This window comes from Schistocerca serialis, chromosome 8 (assembly GCF_023864345.2).
Source record: "Schistocerca serialis cubense isolate TAMUIC-IGC-003099 chromosome 8, iqSchSeri2.2, whole genome shotgun sequence".
Classification (NCBI taxonomy): domain Eukaryota; kingdom Metazoa; phylum Arthropoda; class Insecta; order Orthoptera; family Acrididae; genus Schistocerca; species Schistocerca serialis.
Window position 1 is genome coordinate 18,260,430 of NC_064645.1, and position 19,279 is coordinate 18,279,708.

The window sequence follows — 19,279 nt, forward strand, 5'->3', positions numbered from 1 at the left end:
CAGGAATGGTTCATAACATAGACAGTAGAATGAGTCAGTCTTCTTGTACTTATGTCGGGATTGTGCCTTTTGTATTTAATTTTGATGTAATTTCTGTGTTTCATCGTCAATAAGAAGGTCAGCTGGATACAGTAAACCTGAAGTGAAGCATCGGAATCTTTAACTAGTGTCACAGGAATGGTTCAAAACATAGACAGGAAAAAGAGTTAGTTTTCTGGTACTTATGTCGGCGTTGTGCATTTTCTATTTAATTCCGATGCAATTTCTGTGTTCGTCGTCAATAAGAAGGTCCAAGGAATACAGTAAACCTGAAGTGAAGCCATGGAATCTAAAACCGGTGTCACAGGAGAGGTTCAAAACATAGACAGTAAGAAGAGTCAGTCTTCTTGTACTTAGGTCGGCATTGTGCCTTTTGTATATAATTCCGATGCCATTTCTGTGTTTCATCGTCAATAAGAAGGTCAGCTGGATACAGTAAACCTGAAGTGAAGCATCGGAATCTATAACTTGTGTCATAGGAATGATTCAAATCATAGACAGTAAGAAGAGCCAGTCTTCTTGTACTTGAGTCGGCATTGTGCCTTTTCTATTTAATTCCGATCAATTTTCTGTGTTTGATCGTCATTAAGAATGGCAGAGGGATAGAGTAAACCTGAAGTGAAGCATCGGAATCTATAACTAGTGTCACAGGAATGGTTCAAATCATAGACAGTAGGTAGAGTCAGTCTTCTTGTACTTAAGTCGGCATTGTGCCTTTTGTATTTAATTCCGATGCAATTTCTGTGTTTCATCGTCAATAAGAAGGTCCAAGGGATACAGTAAAACTGAAGTGATGCATCGGAATCTATAACTAGTGTCACAGGAATGGTTCAAGGCATAGACAGGAATAAGAGCCAGTCTTCTTGTACTTGAGTCGGCTTTGTGCCATTTGTATTTAATTCCGATGCAATTTCTGTGTTTCATCGTCAATACGACGGTCAGAGGGATACAGTAAACCTGAAGTGAAGCATCGGAATCTATAACTTTTGTCGCAGTAATGGTTCAAAACATAGACAGTAAGAAGAGTAAGTCTTCTAGTACTTGAGTCGGCATTGTGCCTTTTGTATTTAATTCCGATGCAATTTCTGTGTTTCATCGTCAATAAGAAGGTCAGAGGGATACAGTAGAACTGAAGTGAAACATCGGAATCTATAACTAGTGTCACAGGAATGTATCAAAACATAGACAGTAAGAAGAGTCAGTCCTCTTGCACTTAAGTCGGCATTGTGCCTTTTGTATTTAATTCCGATGCAATTTCTGTGTTTCATCGTCAATAGGAAGGTCAGCTGGATACAGTAAACCTGAAGTGAAGCATCTTAGTCTATAACTAGTGTCACAGGAATGGTTCAAAACATAGATATTCAGAAGAGTCCTTCTTCTTGTGCTTAAGTCGGCATTGTGCCTTTTCTTTTTAATTCCGATGCAATTTCTGTGTTTCGTCGTCAATAAGAAGGTCCCAGGGATACAATAAACCTGAAGTGAAGTATCGGAATCTAAACCGGTCCCACAGGAAAGGTTCAAAACATAGACAGTAAGAAGAGCCAGACTTCTTGTACCTTAGTCGGCATTGTGCCTTTTGTATTTAATTCCGATGCAATTTCTGTGTTACATCGTAAATAAGACGGTCAGAGGGATACAGTAAACCTGAAGTGCAGCATCGGAATCTATAACTATTGTCACAGGAATGGTTCAAAACATAGACAGTAGAATGAGTCAGTCTTCTTGTACTTATGTCGGCATTGTGCCTTTTGTATTTAATTTTGATGTAATTTCTGGGTTTCATCGTCAATAAGAAGGTCAGCTGGATAGAGTAAACCTGAAGTGAAGCATCGGAATCTTTAACTAGTGTCACAGAAATGGTTCAAAACATTGACAGGAAAAAGAGTTAGTTTTCTTGTACTTATGTCGGCGTTGTGCATTTTCTATTTAATTCCGATGCAATTTCTGTGTTCGTCGTCAATACGAAGGTCCAAGAGATACAGTAAACCTGAAGTGAGGCATCGGAATCTATAACTAGTGTCACAGGAATTGTTCAAAGCATAGTTAGTATGAAGAGTCAGTCTTCTTGTACTTAAGTCGGCATGGTGCCTTTTGTGTTTAGTTTCGATGCAATTTCTGTGTTTCATCGTCATTAAGAAGGTCCATGGGATACAGTAAACATATAGTGGAGCATCGGAATCTAATACTGGTCTCAGAGGAAATGTTCAAACATAGTCAGTAAGAAGAGTCAGTCTTCTTGTACTTAAGTCGGCATTGTGCCTTTTCTATTTAATTCCGATGCAATTTCTGTGTTTCATCGTCAGTACGACGATCAGAGGGATACAGTAAACCTGAAGTGAAACATCGGAATCTATAACTAGTGTCACAGGAATGGTTCAAAACATAGAAAGTAAGAAGTGGCAGTCTTCTTGTACTTAAGTCGGCATTGTGCCTTTTGTATTTAATTCAGATGCAATTTCTGTGTTTCATCGTCAGTACGACGGTCGGTGGGATACAGTAAACCTGAAGTGAAGCATCGGAATCTAAAACTAGTGTCACAGGTATGGTTCAAAACATAGGCAGTAAGAAGAGTCAGTCTTCTTGTACTTAAGTCGGCATTGTGCCTTTTGTATTTAATTCCGATGCAATTTCTGTGTTTCATCTTCGGTAAGAAGGTGAGAGGGATACAGTAAAACTGGAGTGAAACATCGTTTCCTATAACTAGTGTCACAGGAATGGTTCATAACATAGACAGTAAGAAGATTCAGTCTTCTTGTACTTAAGTCTCCATTGTGCCTTTTGTATTTAATTCCGATACAATTTCTGTGTTTCATCGTCAATAAGAAGGTCAGCTGGATACAGTAAACCTGAAGTGAAGCATCGGAATCTATAACTAGTGTCACAGGAATGGTTCAAAACATAGACAGGAAATAGTGTCAGTTATCTTGTACTGAAGTCGGCATTGTGCATTTTCTATTTAATTCCGATGCAATTTCTGTGTTCGTCGTCAATAAGAACGCCCAAGAGATACAGTAAACCTGAAGTGAAGCATCGGAATCTAAATCCGGTCTCACAGGAAAGTTTGAAAACATAGACAGTAAGAAGAGCCAGACAACTTGTACTTGAATTGGAATTTGGCCTTTTGTATTTAATTGCGATGCAATTTCTGTGTTTCATCGTCAATAATACGGTCAGAGGGATACAGTAAAACTGAAGTGAAACATCGTTTTCTATAACTAGTGTCACAGGAATGGTACATAACATAGACAGTAAGAAGATTCAGTCTGCATTGTGCCTTTTGTATTTAATTCCGATGCAATTTCTGTGTTTCATCGTCAATAAGAAGGTCAACTGGATACAGTAAACCTGAAGTGAAGCATCGGAATCTATAACTAGTGTCGCAGTAATGGTTCAAAACATAGACAGTAAGAAGAGTCAGTCTTCTAGTACTTGAGTCGGCATTGTGCCTTTTGTATTTAATTCCGATGCAATTTCTGTGTTTCATCGTCAATAAGAAGGTCAGAGGGATACAGTAAAACTGAAGTGAAACATCGGAATCTATAACTAGTGTCACAGGAATGTATCAAAACATAGACAGTAAGAAGAGTCAGTCTTCTTGCACTTAAGTCGGCATTGTGCCTTTTGTATTTAATTCCCATGCAATTTCTGTGTTTCATCGTCAATAAGAAGGTCAGCTGGATACAGTAAACCTGAAGTGAAGCATCTTAATCTATAACTAGTGTCACAGGAATGGTTCAAAACATAGATATTCAGAAGAGTCCTTCTTCTTGTGCTTAAGTCGGCATTGTGCCTTTTCTATTTAATTCCGATGCAATTTCTGTGTTTCGTCGTCAATAAGAAGGTCCCAGGGATAGAATAAACCTGAAGTGAAGTATCGGAATCTAAACCGGTCTCACAGGAAAGGTTCAAAACATAGACAGTAAGAAGAGCCAGACTTCTTGTACCTTAGTCGGCATTGTGCCTTTTGTATTTAATTCCGATGCAATTTCTGTGTTTCATCGTTAATAAGACGGTCAGAGGGATACAGTAACCCTGAAGTGCAGCATCGGAATCTATAACTATTGTCACAGGAATGGTTCAAAACATAGACAGTAGAATGAGTCAGTCTTCTTGTACTTATGTCGGCATTGTGCCTTTTGTATTTAATTTTGATGTAATTTCTGGGTTTCATCGTCAATAAGAAGGTCAGCTGGATAGAGTAAACCTGAAGTGAAGCATCGGAATCTTTAACTAGTGTCACAGAAATGGTTCAAAACATAGACAGTAAAAGAGTTAGTTTTCTTGTACTTATGTCGGCGTTGTGCATTTTCTATTTAATTCCGATGCAATTTCTGTGTTCGTCGTCAATAAGAAGGTCCAAGAGATACAGTAAACCTGAAGTGAGGCATCGGAATCTATAACTAGTGTCACAGGAATTGTTCAAAGCATAGTTAGTATGAAGAGTCAGTCTTCTTGTACTTAAGTCGGCATGGTGCCTTTTGTGTTTAGTTTCGATGCAATTTCTGTGTTTCATCGTCAATAAGAAGGTCCATGGGATACAGTAAACATATAGTGGAGCATCGGAATCTAATACTGGTCTCACAGGAAATGTTCAAACATAGTCAGTAAGAAGAGTCAGTCTTCTTGTACTTAAGTCGGCATTGTGCCTTTTCTATTTAATTCCGATGCAATTTCTGTGTTTCATCGTCAGTACGACGATCAGAGGGATACAGTAAACCTGAAGTGAAACATCGGAATCTATAACTAGTGTCGCAGTAATGGTTCAAAACATAGACAGTAAGAAGAGTCAGTCTTCTAGTACTTGAGTCGGCATTGTGCCTTTTGTATTTAATTCCGATGCAATTTCTGTGTTTCATCGTTAATAAGACGGTCAGAGGGATACAGTAAACCTGAAGTGCAGCATCGGAATCTATAACTATTGTCGCAGGAATGGTTCAAAACATAGACAGTAGAATGAGTCAGTCTTCTTGTACTTATGTCGGCATTGTGCCTTTTGTATTTAATTTTGATGTAATTTCTGGGTTTCATCGTCAATAAGAAGGTCAGCTGGATAGAGTAAACCTGAAGTGAAGCATCGGAATCTTTAACTAGTGTCACAGAAATGGTTCAAAACATAGACAGGAAAAAGAGTTAGTTTTCTTGTACTTATGTCGGCGTTGTGCATTTTCTATTTAATTCCGATGCAATTTCTGTGTTCGTCGTCAATAAGGAGGTCCAAGAGATACAGTAAACCTGATGTGAAGCATCGGAATCTAAAACCGGTCTCACAGGAAAGGTTCAAAACATAGACAGTAAGAAGAGCCAGTCTACTAGTACTTGAGTTGGAATTGGGCCTTTTGTATTTAATTCCGATGCAATTTCTGTGTTTCATCGTCAATAAGATGGTCAGAGGGATTCAGTAAAACTGAAGTGAAGCATCGGAATCTATAACTAGGGTCACAGGAATGGTTCAAAACATAGACAGTAAGAAGAGTCAGTTTTTTTGTACTTAAGTCATCATTGTGCCTTTTATATTTAATTCCGATGTAATTTCTGTGTTTCATCGTCAATAAGAAGGTCACAGGGATACAGTAAACCTGAAGTGAAGCATCAGAATCTCTAACTAGTGTCACAGGAATGGTTCAGAACATAAACGGTAAGATGAGTCAATGTTCTTGTACTTGAGTCGGCATTGTGCCTTTTGTAATTCATTCCGATGCAATTTCTGTGTTTCATCGTCAATAAGAAGGTCAGCTGGAAACAGTAAATCTGAAGAGAAGCATCGGAATCCATAACTAGTGTCACAGGAATGGTTCAAAACATAGACAGGAAGAAGAGCCAGTCTTCTTGTACTTGAGTCGGCATTGTGCCTTTTGTATTTAATTCCGATGCAATTTCTGTGTTTCATCGTCAATACGACGGTCAGAGGGATACAGTAAACCTGAAGTGAAGCATCGGAATCTATAACTAGTGTCACAAGAATGGTTCAAAACATAGACAGTAAGAGGAGTCAGTCTTCTAGTACTTGAGTCGGCATTGTGCCTTTGTATTTAATTCCGATGCAATTTCTGTGTTTCATCGTCAATAAGAAGGTCAGAGGGATACAGTAAAACTGAAGTGAAACAGCGGAATCTATAACTAGTGTCACAGGAATGTATCAAAACATAGACAGTAAGAAGAGTCAGTCTTCTTGCACTTATGTCGGCATTGTGCCTTTTGTATTTAATTCCGATGCAATTTCTGTGTTTCTTCGTCTTTAAGAAGGTCATCTGGATACAGTAAACCTGAAGTGAAGCATCTTAATCTATAACTAGTGTCACAGGAATGGTTCAAAACATAGATATTCAGAAGAGTCCTTTTTCTTGTACTTAAGTCGCCATTGTGCCTTTTCTTTTTAATTCCGATGCAATTCCTGTGTTTCGTCGTCAATAAGAAGGTCCCAGGGATACAGTAAACCTGAAGTGAAGTATCGGAATCTAAACCGGTCTCACAGGAAAGGTTCAAAACATAGACAGTAAGAAGAGCCAGACTTCTTGTACCTGAGTCGGCATTGTGCCTTTTGTATTTAATTCCGATGCAATTTCTGTGTTTCATCGTTAATAAGACGGTCAGAGGGATACAGTAAACCTGAACTGCAGCATCGGAATCTATAACTATTGTCACAGGAATGGTTCAAAACATAGACAGTAGAATGAGTCAGTCTTCTTGTACTTATGTCGGCATTGTGCCTTTTGTATTTAATTTTGATGTAATTTCTGTGTTTCATCGTCAATAAGAGGGTCAGCTGGATACAGTAAACCTGAAGTGAAGCATCGGAATCTTTAACTAGTGTCACAGGAATGGTTCAAAACATAGACAGGAAAAAGAGTTAGTTTTCTTGTACTTATGTCGGCGTTGTGCATTTTCTATTTAATTCCGATGCAATTTCTGTGTTCGTCGTCAATAAGAAGGTCCAAGGAATACAGTAAACCTGAAGTGAAGCACCGGAATCTAAAACCGGTGTCACAGGAGAGGTTCAAAACATAGACAGTAAGAAAAGTCAGTCTTCTTGTACTTAGGTCGGCATTGTGCCTTTTGTATATAATTCCGATGCAATTTCTGTGTTACATCGTCAATAAGAAGGCAGCTGGATACAGTAAACCTGAAGTGAAGCATCGGAATCTATAACTAATGTCACAGGAATGGTTCAAAACATAGACCGTAGGAAGAGTCAGTCTTCTTGTACTTAAGTCGGCATTGTGCCTTTTGTATTTAATTCCGATGCAATTTCTGTGTTTCATCCTCAATAAGAAGGTCCAAGGGATACAGTAAAACTGAAGTGAGGCATCGGAATCTATAACTAGTTTCACAGGAATGGTTCTAAACATAGACAGTAGGAAGAGTCAGTCTTCTTGTACTTAAGTCGGCATTGTGCCTTTTCTATTTAATTCCGATGCAATTACTGTGTTTCATCGTCAATAAGAAGGTCCAAGAGATACAGTAAACCTGAAGTGAGGCATCGGAATCTATAACTAGTGTCACAGGAATGGTTCAAAGCATAGTCAGAATGAAGATTCAGTCTTCTTGTACTTAAGTCGGCATGGTGCCTTTTGTATTTAGTTACGATGCAATTTCTGTGTTTCATCGTCAATAAGAAGGTCCATGGGATACAGCAAACATATAGTGGAGCATCGGAATCTAATACTGGTCTCACAGGAAATGTTCAAACATAGTCAGTAAGAAGAGTCAGTCTTCTTGTACTTAAGTCGGCATTGTGCCTCTTCTATTTAATTCCGATGCAATTTCTGTGTTTCATCGTCAGTACGACGCTCAGAGGGATACAGTAAACCTGAAGTGAAACTTCGGAATCTATAACTAGTGTCACAGGAATGGTTCAAAACATAGAAAGTAAGAAGAGGCAATCTTCTTGTACTTAAGTCGGCATTGTGCCTTTTGTATTTAATTCAGATGCAATTTCTGTGTTTCATCGTCATTACGACGGTCGGTGGGATACAGTAAACCTGAAGTGAAGCATCGGAATCTAAAACTAGTGTCACAGGTATGGTTCAAAACATAGGCAGTAAGAAGAGTCTGTCTTCTTGTATTTAAGTCGGCATTGTGCCTTTTGTATTTAATTCCGATGCAATTTCTGTGTTTCATCTTCGGTAAGAAGGTGAGAGGGATACAGTAAAACTGGAGTGAAACATCGTTTTCTATAACTAGTGTCACAGGAATGGTTCATAACATAGACAGTAAGAAGATTCAGTCTTCTTGTACTTAAGTCTGCATTGTGCCTTTTGTATTTAATTCCGATGCAATTTCTGTGTTTCATCGTCAATAAGAAGGTCAGCTGGATACAGTAAACCTGAAGTGAAGCATCGGAATCTATAACTAGTGTCACAGGAATGGTTCAAAACATAGACAGGAAATAGTGTCTGTTATCTTGTACTGAAGTCGGCATTGTGCATTTTCTATTTAATTCCGATGCAATTTCAGTGTTCGTCGTCAATAAGAACGCCCAAGAGATACAGTAAACCTGAAGTGAAACATCGGAATCTAAAACCGGTCTCACAGGAAAGTTTGAAAACATAGACAGTAAGAAGAGCCAGACAACTTGTACTTGAATTGGAATTTGGCCTTTTGTATTTAAATCCGATGCAATTTCTTTTTTTCATCGTCAATAATACGGTCAGAGGGATACAGTAAAACTGAAGTGAAGCATCGGAATCTATAACTAGTGTCACAGGAATGGTTCAAAACATAGACAGTAAGAAGAGTCAGTTTTCTTGTTCTTAAGTCGGAATTGTGCCTTTTGTATTTAATTCCGATGCAATTTCTATGTTTCATCGTCAATAAGAAGGTCACAGAGATACAGTAAACCTGAAGTGAAGCATCGGAATCTACAACTAGTGTCACAGGAATGGTTCAAAACATAAACGGTAAGAAGAGTCAATCTTCTTGTACTTGATTCGGCATTGTACCTTTTGTATTTAATTCCGATGCAATTTCTGTGTTTCATCGTCAATAAGAAGGTCAGCTGGAAACAGTAAACCTGAAGAGAAGCATCGCAATCCATAACTAGTGTCACAGGGATGATTCAAAACATAGACAGGAAGAAGAGCCAGTCTTCTTGTCCTTGAATCGGCATGGTGCCTTTGGTATTTAATTCCGATGCAATTTCTGTGTTTCATCATCAATACGTCGGTCAGAGGGATACAGTAAACCTGAAGTGAAGCATCGGAATCTATAACTAGTGTCAAAGGAATGGTTCAAATCATATACAGTAAGAAGAGTCAGTCGTCTAGTACTTGAGTCGGCATAGTGCCTTTTGTATTTAATTCCGATGCAATTTCTGTGTTTCATCGTCAATTAGAAGGTCAGAGGGATACAGTACAACTGAAGTGAAGCATCGGAATCTATAACTAGTGTCACAGGAATGTATGAAAACATAGACAGTAAGAAGAGTCAGTCTTCTTGTACTTAAGTCGGCATTGTGCTTTTTGTATTTAATTCCGATGAAATTTCTGTGTTTCATCGCCAATAAGAAGGTCAGCTGGATACAGTAAACCTGAAGTGCAGCATCGGAATCTATAACAATTGTCACAGGAATGGTTCAAAACATAGACAGTAGAATGAGTCAGTCTTCTTGTACTTATGTCGGCGTTGTGCATTTTCTATTTAATTCCGATGCAATTTCTGTGTTCGTCGTCAATAAGAAGGTCCAAGGAATACAGTAAACCTGAAGTGAAGCACCGGAATCTGAAACCGGTGTCACAGGAGAGGTTCAAAACATAGACAGTAAGAAGAGTCAGTCTTCTTGTACTTAGGTCGGCATTGTGCCTTTTGTATGTAATTCCGATGCAATTTCTGTGTTTCATCGTCAATAAGAAGGTCAGCTGGATACAGTAAACCTGAAGTGAAGCATCGGAATCTATAACTAGTGTCATAGGAATGGTTCAAATAATAGACAGTAAGAAGAGCCAGTCTTCTTGTACTTGAGTCGGCATTATGCCTTTTCTATTTAATTCCGATCAATTTTCTGTGTTTGATCGTCAATAAGAAGGTCAGAGGGATAGAGTAAACCTGAAGTGAAGCATCGGAATCTATAACTAGTGTCACAGGAATGGTTCAAATCATAGACAGTAGGTAGAGTCAGTCTTCTTGTACTTAAGTCGGCATGGTGCCTTTCGTATTTAGTTACGATGAAATTTCTGTGTTTCATCGTCAATAAGAAGGTCCATGGGATACAGTAAACATATAGTGGAGCATCGGAATCTAATACTGGTCTCACAGGAAATGTTCAAACATAGTCAGTAAGAAGAGTCAGTCTTCTTGTACTTAAGTCGGCATTGTGCTTTTTCTATTTAATTCCGATGCAATTTCTGTGTTTCATCGTCAAAATGAAGGTCCAAGGGATACAGTAAAACTGAAGTGAGGCATCGGAATCTATAACTAGTGTCACAGGAATGGTTCAAAACATAGACAGTGGGAAGAGTCAGTCTTCTTCTACTTAAGTCGGCATTGTGCCTTTTGTATTTAATTCCAATGCAATTTCTGTGTTTCATCGTCAATAAGAAGGTCCAAGAGATACAGTAAATCTGAAGTGAGGCATCGGAATCTATAACTAGTGTCACAGGAATGGTTTAAAACATAGTCAGTATGAAGAGTCAGTCTTATTGTACTTAAGACGGCATGGTGCCTTTTGTATTTCGTTACGATGCAATTTCTGTGTTTCATCGTCAATAAGAAGGTCCATGGGATACAGTAAACATATAGTGGACATCGGAATCTAATACTGGTCTCACAGGAAATGTTCAAACATAGTCAGTAAGAAGAGTCAGTCTTCTTGTACTTATGTCGGCATTGTGCTCTTTCTATTTAATTCCGATGAAATTTCTGTGTTTCATCGTCAGAACGACGATCAGAGGGATACAGTAAACCTGAAGTGAAACATCGGAATCTATAACTAGTGTCACAGGATGGTTCAAAACATACAGAGTAAGAAGAGGCAGTCTTCTTGTACTTAAGTCGGCATTGTGCCTTTTGTATTTAATTCAGATGCAATTTCTGTGTTTCATCGTCAGTACGACGGTCGGTGGGTTAAGGTAAACCTGAAGTGATGCATCGGAATCTAAAACTAGTGTCACAGGTATGGTTCAAAACATAGACAGTAAGAAGAGTTAGTTTTTTTGTACTTAAGTCATCATTGTGCCTTTTATATTTAATTCCGATACAATTTCTGTGTTTCATTGTCAATAAAATGGTCACAGGGATACAGTAAACCTGAAGTGAAGCATCAGAATCTCTAACTAGTGTCACAGGAATGGTTCAAAACTTAAACGGTATGAAGAGTAAATCTTCTTGTACTTGAGTCGGCAATGTGCCTTTTGTATTTCATTCCGATGCAATTTCTGTGTTTCATCGTCAATTAGAAGGTCAGCTGGAACAGTAAACCTGAAGAGAAGCATCGGAATCCATAACTAGTGTCACAGGAATAATTCAAAACATAGACAGGAAGAAGAGCCAGTCTTCTTGTCCTTGAATCGGCATGGTGCCTTTGGTATTTAATTCCTATGCAATTTCTGTGTTTCATCATCAATACGTCGGTCAGAGGGATACAGTAAACCTGAAGTGAAACATCGGAATCTATAACTAGTATCAAAGGAATGGTTCAAAACATATACAGTAAGAAGAGTCAGTCGTCTAGTACTTGAGTCGGCATTGTGCCTTTTGTATTTAATTCCGATGCAATTTCTGTGTTTCATCGTCTATTAAAAGGTCAGAGGGATACAGTACAACTGAAGTGAAGCATCGGAATCTATAACTAGTGTCACAGGAATGTATGAAAACATAGACAGTAAGAAGAGTCAGTCTTCTTGTACTTAAGTCGGCATTGTGCTTTTTGTATTTAATTCCGATGAAATTTCTGTGTTTCATCGCCAATAAGAAGGTCAGCTGGATACAGTAAACCTGAAGTGCAGCATCGGAATCTATAACTATTGTCACAGGAATGGTTCAAAACATAGACAGTAGAATGAGTCAGTCTTCTTGTACTTATGTCGGCGTTGTGCATTTTCTATTTAATTCCGATGCAATTTCTGTGTTAGTCGTCAATAAGAAGGTCCAAGGAATACAGTAAACCTGAAGTGAAGCACCGGAATCTGAAACCGGTGTCACAGGAAAGGTTCAAAACATAGACAGTAAGAAGAGTCAGTCTTCTTGTACTTAGGTCGGCATTGTGCCTTTTGTATATAATTCCGATGCAATTTCTGTGTTTCATCGTCAATAAGAAGGTCAGCTGGATACAGTAAACCTGAAGTGAAGCATCGGAATCTATAACTAGTGTCATAGGAATGGTTCAAATAATAGACAGTAAGAAGAGCCAGTCTTCTTGTACTTGAGTCGGCATTATGCCTTTTCTATTTAATTCCGATCAATTTTCTGTGTTTGATCGTCAATAAGAAGGTCAGAGGGATAGAGTAAACCCGAAGTGAAGCATCGGAATCTATAACTAGTGTCACAGGAATGGTTCAAATCATAGACTGTAGGTAGAGTCAGTCTTCTTGTACTTAAGTCGGCATGGTGCCTTTCGTATTTTGTTACGATGAAATTTCTGTGCTTCATCGTCAATAAGAAGGTCCATGGGATACAGTAAACACATAGTGGAGCATCGGAATCTAATACTGGTCTCACAGGAAATGTTCAAACATAGTCAGTAAGATGAGTCAGTCTTCTTGTACTTAAGTCGGCATTGTGCTTTTTCTATTTAATTATGATGCAATTTCTGTGTTTCATCGTCAATAAGAAGGTCCAAGGGATACAGTAAAACTGAAGTGAGACATCGGAATCTATAACTAGTGTCACAGGAATGGTTCAAAACATAGACAGTAGGAAGAGTCAGTCTTCTTCTACTTAAGTCGGCATTGTGCCTTTTGTATTTAATTCCGATGCAATTTCTGTGTTTCATCGTCAATAAGAGGGTCCAAGAGATACAGTAAACCTGAAGTGAGGCATCGGAATCTATAACTAGTGTCACAGGAATGGTTTAAAACATAGTCAGTATGAAGAGTCAGTCTTATTGTACTTAAGACGGCATGGTGCCTTTTGTATTTAGTTACGATGCAATTTCTGTGTTTCATCGTCAATAAGATGGTCCATGGGATACAGTAAACATATAGTGGAGCATCGGAATCTAATACTAGTCTCACAGGAAATGTTCAAACATAGTCAGTAAGAAGAGTCAGTCTTCTTGTACTTATGTCGGCATTGTGCTTTTTCTATTTAATTCCGATGCAATTTCTGTGTTTCATCGTCAGAACGACGATCAGAGGGATACAGTAAACCTGAAGTGAAACATCGGAATCTATAACTAGTGTCACAGGAATGGTTCAAAACATACAGAGTAAGAAGAGGCAGTCTTCTTGTACTTAAGTCGGCATTGTGCCTTTTGTATTTAATTCAGATGCAATTTCTGTGTTTCATCGACAGTACGACGGTCGGTGGGATAAGGTAAACCTGAAGTGATGTATCGGAATCTAAAACTAGTGTCACAGGTATGGTTCAAAACATAGGCAGTAAGAAGAGTCAGTCTTCTTGTACTTAAGTCGGCATTGTGCCTTTTGTATTTAATTCCGATGCAATTTCTGTGTTTCATCTTCGGTAAGAAGGTGAGAGGGATACAGTAAAACTGGAGTGAAACATCGGATTCTATAACTAGTGTCACAGGAATGGTTCATAACATAGACAGTAAGAAGATTCAGTCTTCTTGTACTTAAGTCTGCATTGTGCCTTTTGTATTTAATTCCGATGCAATTTCTGTGTTTCATCGTCAATAAGAAGGTCAGCTGGATACAGTAAACCTGAAGTGTAGCATCGGAATCTATAACTAGTGTCACAGGAATGGTTCAAAACATAGACAGGAAATAGTGTCAGTTATCTTGTACTGAAGTCGGCATTGTGCATTTTCTATTTAATTCCGATGCAATTTCTGTGTTCGTCGACAATAAGAACGCCCAAGAGATACAGTAAACCTGAAGTGAAGCATCGGAATCTAAAACCGGTCTCACAGGAAAGTTTGAAAACATAGACAGTAAGAAGAGCCAGACAACTTGTACTTGAATTGGAATTTGGCCTTTTGTATTTAATTCCGATGCAATTTCTGTGTTTCATCGTCAATAATACGGTCAGAGGGATACAATAAATCTGAAGTGAAGCATCGGAATCTATAACTAGTGTCACAGGAATGGTTCAAAACATAGACAGTTAGAAGAGTTAGTTTTTTTGTACTTAAGTCATCATTGTGCCTTTTATATTTAATTCCGATGCAATTTCTGTGTTTCATCGTCAATAAGAAGGTCACAGGGATACAGTAAACCTGAAGTGAAGCATCAGAATCTCTAACTAGTGTCACAGGAATGGTTCAAAACATAAACGGTAAGAAGAGTAAATCTTCTTGTACTTGAGTCGGCAATGTGCCTTTTGTATTTCATTCCGATGCAATTTCTGTGTTTCATCGTCAATTAGAAGGTCAGCTGGAACAGTAAACCTGAAGAGAAGCATCGGAATCCATAACTAGTGTCACAGGAATGATTCAAAACATAGACAGGAAGAAGAGCCTGTCTTCTTGTCCTTGAATCGGCATGGTGCCTTTGGTATTTAATTCCGATGCAATTTCTGTGTTTCATCATCAATACGTCGGTCAGAGGGATACAGTAAACCTGAAGTGAAGCATCGGAATCTATAACTAGTGTCAAAGGAATGGTTCAAAACATATACAGTAAGAAGAGTCAGTCGTCTAGTACTTGAGTCGGCATTGTGCCCTTTGTATTTAATTCCGATGCAATTTCTGTGTTTCATCGTCAATTAAAAGGTCAGAGGCATACAGTACAACTGAAGTGAAGCATCGGAATCTATAACTAGTGTCACAGGAATGTATGAAAACATAGACAGTAAGAAGAGTCAGTCTTCTTGTACTTAAGTCGGCATTGTGCTTTTTGTATTTAATTCCGATGAAATTTCTGTGTTTCATCGCCAATAAGAAGGTCAGCTGGATACAGTAAACCTGAAGTGCAGCATCAGAATCTATAGCTATTGTCACAGGAATGGTTCAAAACATAGACAGTAGAATGAGTCAGTCTGCTTGTACTTATGTCGGCATTGTGCCTTTTGTATTTAATTTTGATGTAATTTCTGTGTTTCATCTCCAATAAGAAGGTCAGCTGGATACAGTAAACCTGAAGTGAAGCATCGGAATCTATAACTAGTGTCACAGGAATGGTTCAAATCATAGACAGTAAGAAGAGTCAGTCTTCTAGTACTTGAGTCGGCATTGTGCCTTTTGTATTTAATTCCGATGCAATTTCTGTGTTTCATCGTCAATAAGAAGGTCAGAGGGATACAGTAAAACTGAAGTGCAACATCGGAATCTATAACTAGTGTCACAGGAATGTATCAAAACACAGACAGTAAGAAGAGTCAGTCTTCTTGCACTTAAGTCGGCATTGTGCCTTTTGTATTTAATTCCGATGCAATTTCTGTGTTTCATCGTCAATACGACGGTCAGAGGGACACAGTAAACCTGAAGTGAAGCATCGGAATCTATAACTAGTGTCACAGGAATGGTTCAAAACATAGACAGTAAGAAGAGTCAGTCTTCTAGTACTTGAGTCGGCATTGTGCCTTTTGTATTTAATTCTGATGCAATTTCTGTGTTTCATCGTCAAAAAGAAGGTCAGCTGGATACAGTAAACCTGGAGTGAAGCATCTTAATCTATAACTAGTGTCACAGGAATGGTTCAAAACATAGATATTCAGAAGAGTCCTTTTTCTTGTACTTAAGTCGGCATTGTGCCTTTTCTTTTTAATTCCGATGCAATTTCTGTGTTTCGTCGTCAATAAGAAGGTCCCAGGGATACAGTAAACCTGAAGTGAAGTATCGGAATCTAAACCGGTCTCACAGGAAAGGTTCAAAACATAGACAGTAAGAAGAGCCAGACTTCGTGTACCTGAGTCGGCATTGTGCCTTTTGTATTTAATTCCGATGCAATTTCTGTGTTTCATCCTTAATAAGACGGTCAGAGGGATACAGATAAACCTGAAGTGCACCATCGGAATCTATAACTATTGTCACAGGAATGGTTCAAAACATAGACAGTAGAATGAGTCAGTCTTCTAGTACTTGAGTCGGCATTGTGCCTTTTGTATTTAATTCCGATGCAATTTCTGTGTTTCATCGTCAATAAGAAGGTCAGCTAGATACAGTAAACCTGAAGTGAAGCATCGGAATCTATAACTAGTGTCATAGGAATGGTTTAAATCATAGACAGTAAGAAGAGCCAGTCTTCTTGTACTTGAGTCGGCATTGTGCCTTTTCTATTTAATTCCGATCAATTTTCTGTGTTTGATCGTCAATAAGAAGGTCAGAGGGATAGAGGTAAACCTGAAGTGAAGCATCGGAATCTATAACTAGTGTCACAGGAATTTTTCAAATCATAGACAGTAGGCAGAGTCAGTCTTCTTGTAGTTAAGTCGGCATTGTGCCTTTTGTATTTAATTCCGATGCAATTTCTGTGTTTCATCGTTAATAAGAAGGTCCAAGGGATACAGTAAAACTGAAGTGAGCCATCGGAATCTATAACTAATGTCACAGGAATGGTTCAAAACATAGACAGTAGGAAGAGTCAGTCTTCTTGTACTTAAGTCGGCATTGTGCCTTTTGTATTTAATTCCGATGCAATTTCTGTGTTTCATCGTCAATAAGAAGGTCCAAGGGATACAGTAAACCTGAAGTGAGGCATCGGAATCTATAACTAGTGTCACAGGAATGGTTCAAAACATAGTCAGTATGAAGAGTCAGTCTTCTTGTACTTAAGTCGGCATGGTGCCTTTTGTATTTAGTTACGATGCAATTTCTGTGTTTCATCGTCAATAAGAAGGTCCATGGGATACAGTAAACATATAGTGGAGCATCGGAATCTAATACTGGTCTCACAGGAAATGTTCAATCATAGTCAATAAGAAGAGTCAGTCTTCTTGTACTTAAGTCGGCATTGTGCCTTTTCTATTTAATTCCGATGCAATTTCTGTGTTTCATCGTCAGTACGACGATCAGAGAGATACAGTAAACCTGAAGTGAAACTTCGGAATCTATAACTAGTGTCACAGGAGTGGTTCAAAAAAGAGAGAGTAAGAAGAGGCAGTCTTCTTGTACTTAAGTCGGCATTGTGCCTTTTGTATTTAATTCAGATGCAATTTCTGTGTTTCATCGTCAGTACGACGGTCGGTGGGATACAGTAAACCTGAAGTGAAGCATCGGAATCTAAATCTAGTGTCACAGGTATGGTTCAAAACATAGGCAGTAAGAAGAGTCAGTCTTCTTGTACTTAAGTCGGCATTGTGCCTTTTGTATTTAATTTCGATGCAATTTCTGTGTTTCATCTTCGGTAAGAAGGTGAGAGGGATACAGTAAAACTGGAGTGAAACATCGGATTCTATAACTAGTGTCACAGGAATGGTTCATAACATAGACAGTAAGAAGATTCAGTCTTCTTGTACTTAAGTCTGCATTGTGCCTTTTGTATTTAATTCCGATGCAATTTCTGCGTTTCATCGTCAATAAGAAGGTCAGCTGGATACAGTAAACCTGAAGTGAAACATCGGAATCTATAACTAGTGTCACAGGAATGGTTCAAAACATAGACAGGTAATAGTGTCAGTTATCTTGTACTGAAGTCGGCATTGTGCATTTTCTATTTAATTCCGATGCAATATCTGTGTTTCATCGTCAATAGGAAGGTCAGCTGGAAACAGTAAACCTGAAGAGAAGCATCGCAATCCATAACTAGTGTCACAGGAATGATTCAAAACATAGACAGGAAGAAGAGCCAGTCTTCTTGTACTTGAATCGGCATTGTGCCTTTGGTATTTAATTCCGATGCAATTTCTGTGTTTCATCATCAATACGTCGGTCAGAGGGATACAGTAAACCTGAAGTGAAGCATCGGAATCTATAACTAGTGTCAAAGGTATGGTTCAAAACATATACAGTAAGAAGAGTCAGTCTTCTAGTACTTGAGTCGGCATTTTGCCTTTTGTATTTAATTCCGATGCAATTTCTGTGTTTCATCGTCAATTAGAAGGTCAGAGGGATACAGTACAACTGAAGTGAAGCATCGGAATCTATAACTAGTGTCACAGGAATGTATGAAAGCATAGACAGTAAGAAGAGTCAGTCTTCTTGTACTTAAGACGGCATTGTGCTTTTTGTATTTAATTCCGATGAAATTTCTGTGTTTCATCGCCAATAAGAAGGTCAGCTGGATACAGTAAACCTGAAGTGAAGCATCGGAATCTATAACTAGTGTCACAGGAATGGTTCAAAACATAGATATTAAGAAGAGTCTTTTTTCTTGTACTTAAGTCGGCATTGTGCCTTTTCTTTTTAATTCCGATGCAATATCTGTGCTTCGTCGGCAATAAGAAGGTCCAAGGGATACAGTAAACCTGAAGTGAAGCATCGGAATCAAAACCGGTCTCACAGGAAAGGTTCAAAACAGAGACAGTAAGAAGAGCCAGACTCCTTGTACCTGAGTCGGCATTGTGCCTTTTGTATTTAATTCCGATCAATTTTCTATGTTTGATCGTCAATAAGACGGTCACAGGGATACAGTAAACATGAAGTGCAGCATCGGAATCTGTAACTAGTGTCACAGAAATGGTTCAAAACATAGACTGTAGGAAGAGTCAGTCTTCTTGTACTTAGATCGGCATTGTGCCTTTTGTATATAATTCCGATGCAATTTCTGTGTTTGATCGTCAATAAGAAGGTCAGAGGGATACAGTAGACCTGAAGTGAAGCATCGGAATCTATAACTAATGTCACAGGAGTGGTTCAAAACATAGACAGTAAGAAGAGTCAATTTTCTTGTACTTAAGTCGGCATTGTGTCTTATGTATTTCATTCCGATGCAATTTCTGTGTTTCATCGTCAATAAGAAGGTCAGCAGGATACAGTAAACCTGAAGTGAAGCATCAGAATCTTTAACTAGTGTCACAGGAATGGTTCACAACATAGACAGGAAAAAGGGTCAGTTTTCTTGTACTTATGTCGGCGTTGTTCATTTTCTATTTAATTCCGATGCAATTTCTGTGTTCGTCGTCAATAAGAAAGTCCAAGGAATACAGTATACCTGAAGTGAAGCATCGGAATCTAAAACCGGTGTCACAGGAGAGGTTCAAAACATAGACAGTAAGAAGAGCTGGACTTCTTGTACTTCAGTCGGCA